Below are 3827 nucleotides of genomic sequence, written 5' to 3'. Positions count from 1 at the left end.
GAGAAAAGAAGACAGGGGAGGAAAGAAATACAGTTGGGGGGGGGGGGGAGAGCAGTGACATGACACCATGTCTATTAATCAGCAACTCAGCTAGGCTCACATCACTAAAGAAGATAAGACCGCTTATTGTCACACAAGTAGAAGCGAAGGCTAGGAAGCACCCTTGCCCAATAGTGGCTTGTCTGAATCCTGAGATGTGGACTGACAAAGACTCGTATGAGCTCTGGAAGCAGAGAGCTGCTGTCAGGGCTTTGACTGATAACAGCCTGAGTGAGAGGAGCACAAGACAAAACAGATGGACAAGAGAGTGGCCTAGCCTAAATGTGATTATGTCTCATCGGTTGGGCAACTCACCTCTGAACGTTAATTTGTGCCATTTTCTTTTTAACAGAGGCACAATGGAAAACAAAGTCTTCGGTAATGGTGACAAGAGCTCATGCCAAAAGATCTAAAACATGACTATTTCTCATTGAAGCTAAATCTGTCTCATGATATCAGTACATAAACCATCCACGCCAGTGTGACAGTGTGGAACAAGTCATATTTCGTCATTTAAAGATTTCTGAAAAGCGTTAAAACTTCTCGTTCTCATGAACCTAATAGTGTATATAGTGCAGAAACGAGCAATCAAGCAGATTTGCAAAGGAAATAAAAACAACCAGCAGTGTTGACCATATCATATCACCAATCAGCAACATCACAGAACATTTTCTCACAGTAGGCCTGTAAGCACAAACAGAAACTTCTTACCTTGCTGAAGCAAAGCAGTGATCTCTTGACATCTCAGCTGTAAACCCTTGGGGAGAGAAGTCAAGGTCTCAAACAGGAAAACTCCTGTCCTGACTTGAAGTGGACATGAGAGGCTCAGCAGACAGATGTTGAGCTTGTCAGCATGCTTACATCTATAAATCCAATAAACAACATTGCCCTCTACTAGAGACCAACACTGCGTTGAACTAAAAAGGTAACAGCAGCAACAACCTGAGGGAAAACATTCACAAAACCAACTCAATCCTAAAACACCCACAATATTCAAATGCGAGTAGGGCTGGGTACTATATTTGGGGGTAGTGTTAATTTTGTAGTATCTGTATATCACAACATGACAAGTGCAGGCAAAAACACATTAGATCTAAATGATCTTGAACCACCACGCCAAAACCCCACAAGAGCAACAACCAATAAAGCAAAAATAAAATTAGTCCAAACTGTAAATGATAGGCTACTCTAATATTATATTTCACCACTGCATAAACAACATACAAACCAGATAATGCACTGTCAAACCATAACCCAAAGATAAATAAGCTCAGCCACAACAAGCCAGCCATTCACTTTAAAGCTCAATTCGTGGCAGGATTTATCAGCAGCAATTAACAGCCACCCTTAATTTAACAACATGCCAAGAATCTGCTGCGGAGGAAAACCAACAGTTCAGTTAATAAAAATGCTTATTCTTACCTTATTGAAGTGAAGGCAGACTATCTCACTGCACTTTAGAAGAGGTTGCGGTGCTGAGTTGTGACAAGAGCTACAGCAAACGCCAACTTCCAGGCTGTTTTAGGTGTTTCAGGCCCACAGTTGACAGTCGACAGATGAACCGAGTCACTGAGTGGTGGCGGTCGCAGCAGGGAGCTCGGTTCAAACAAATATTTCCTCAAAGTCCTTCTGAAGCCATGTAATCATACTTTTAGCTTCTTCGCAGGAGCAGTGGCAGCAGCACCGCAGCAAAGTAAAACAGTAGGAGGCTTAGGCGGCGAAATGTGACCCATTTGTGTCACAATTTGTAACAATAACTACAAAATAGTCATTTTAAATTTGCGGCTACGCATTGGCAGCCACTGAAAGTCACAAACTGTATCAGGTCATACCGAACTTGTTTTACCAAACTGTGCTCTATAGGAATATATGCCTCTTGCAGGGGGATACGTACATACACATTGAGAGCATATGTACCACAGTCAAATTCCTCGTGTGTTAGACACATCTGGCCAATAAAGTTGATTCTGGTTCTATATTATTTTTGTTTCCAGAGGTAGAAGCATGCCTTTTTTATTCTTTGGTTACGCAGCCTAGCGTGACATCTACAACTCAGGCTGTGAGTCGCCTCATGCGCAGTCATGGTAAACCCAGGTGATTTTAGTTGTGCCTAATTAGACCTGTTCAAACATCCACTCCCCCTGACAGACTACTGTATAAACTGGGCTCTCCTAAGGAGTAAGGACAGTTACATCACTGTTATTTATTACATCCATTAAGTGTGACTCGTTGCAATATGGGATTCTTAGCAGACATTAGGGTTTATGCTATAGAAACTACTTATTTGATCAATTATTGGCATTTTAAGGTACACATATAAAGGTCACATTTAAAATTAGGATATTTAAATTCAATGCTGAATAGTAGTATGTGATACACTATTTGGTAAATAGGGACTCATTTCAGGTAAGGCCATTTTCACAGCAGATATTTTGGCATGATGTAGCATGAAAAGCACATGTGTAATTGATCACACTCTCCTTGGCTGCATTCCATTTATGTGAGCCATTTCCAGGATCATGGTATTGTGCATGCTTGCTGAGTGGCATTGTTTAGTGGGATACTTAATGGAGCTCAGCCATCATTAATGTTGTTAGCTATGCCTGTGCTTTTTCTGCTGTGACAACTCAAAATGTTTGCTGTGAAAAACACCTATTGAGTCTGGTGACTTTAAGTAATTCATGGTGTAGCTCAGCCCATCCTTAACCTCAGCAGGGTCTAATGAGCCAGAACATCTGTAAACATCTCTATGTGTGTGCAGAGTCTTTAAGATATGAGACTCAATCTAAAGTGAGAACATCAAGTCCAGAGACAGTAAATGAAATTACTTGCATAAATTAGAGCAGAGTATACAGTGGGGAGTTGTAGTATGACTTTAAGAAGAGCCCCTGGATCACTAGTTAACTTAAAAAGCCATGCTCAGGTGCAAAGGACTAATTTTGAAGATTATCTTACAAAATGAAAAGGGGCCCTATATCATGGCACAATTCATCACTACAAAACAAACAAAACAAAGCAGATGCACTAGCACTGCAGAATATGCTGGTATATTATTATATATTGTTAAGGCTTATTAAGTTCTCCAGTAAAATAGTATTCAAAACCTTTGCCTTCTGTCCTAAACATCTGGCTATTTTTACACCAAATAATATGGTAACTATTACCTCCACAGGAATAAGGACGAACGAGCTATATAGGCAAACTGATGATGATGACATTTATTTAGATGACACGCACATGTTATCTTGTAGTCTTTGAAAGAAGAATGGGTATTGCTCGGTTGCTTTATTCTTCATGATTTTCCTTGTTGGGATCCACCAGCCATCATCAAATCAAATCAAAATCAAATCAAATTTTATTTGTAAAGCGCCAAATCACAACAAAAGTCATCTCAGGACACTTTACAAAGTAAGGTCTAGACCTTACTGTTATCAATATTATTACATAGGGAAAACCCAACAAATCCCCCTTGAGCAAGCACTTGGTGACAGTGGGGAGGAAAAACTCCCTTTAACGGAAGAAACCTCCGACAGACCCCGGCTCTTGGTGGGCGGCCTTCTGCCTCGACCGGTTGGGGTGAGTGGATAGAGGAGAGACAAAAGAAGAAAAGCAATAAGACACAACAATCAAACACTGATCAGGTCGATGTGGCTGGTGACTGCTCGTCAGAGACATAGAGTTCCAGGGCCAGAGCAACCTACAGAAAGGTACAGGGAGAGAGAGAGGACACACTACGGGAGAGAGGAAACAAAAAGTTAGTAATGTGTAATGGTGGCATATAGAAACAT

At 40.9% G+C, this 3827-nt stretch overlaps 1 long non-coding RNA gene across 1 annotated transcript in view; it reads right to left on the bottom strand.

The window, feature by feature from the left end:
* LOC109954614 (uncharacterized) overlaps positions 1-2112 on the bottom strand; it is a 58208-nt gene extending 56096 nt beyond the window's left edge. Inside the window, exons 1-2 of the long non-coding RNA XR_002274156.1 lie at positions 1462-2112; positions 751-843 (exon numbers count right to left, since the gene is read on the bottom strand). This is a non-coding gene — a long non-coding RNA (uncharacterized LOC109954614). The remainder of the gene's footprint in view (positions 1-750; positions 844-1461) is intronic.
* Between the last annotated feature and the right edge of the window lie 1715 nt (positions 2113-3827).

This window comes from Monopterus albus, unplaced genomic scaffold, assembly GCF_001952655.1.
Source record: "Monopterus albus unplaced genomic scaffold, M_albus_1.0 scaffold11.1, whole genome shotgun sequence".
Lineage (NCBI taxonomy): Eukaryota > Metazoa > Chordata > Actinopteri > Synbranchiformes > Synbranchidae > Monopterus > Monopterus albus.
The sequence above is the reverse complement of the archived record's forward strand: the minus strand, read 5'-3'. Positions and strand labels throughout refer to the sequence as shown.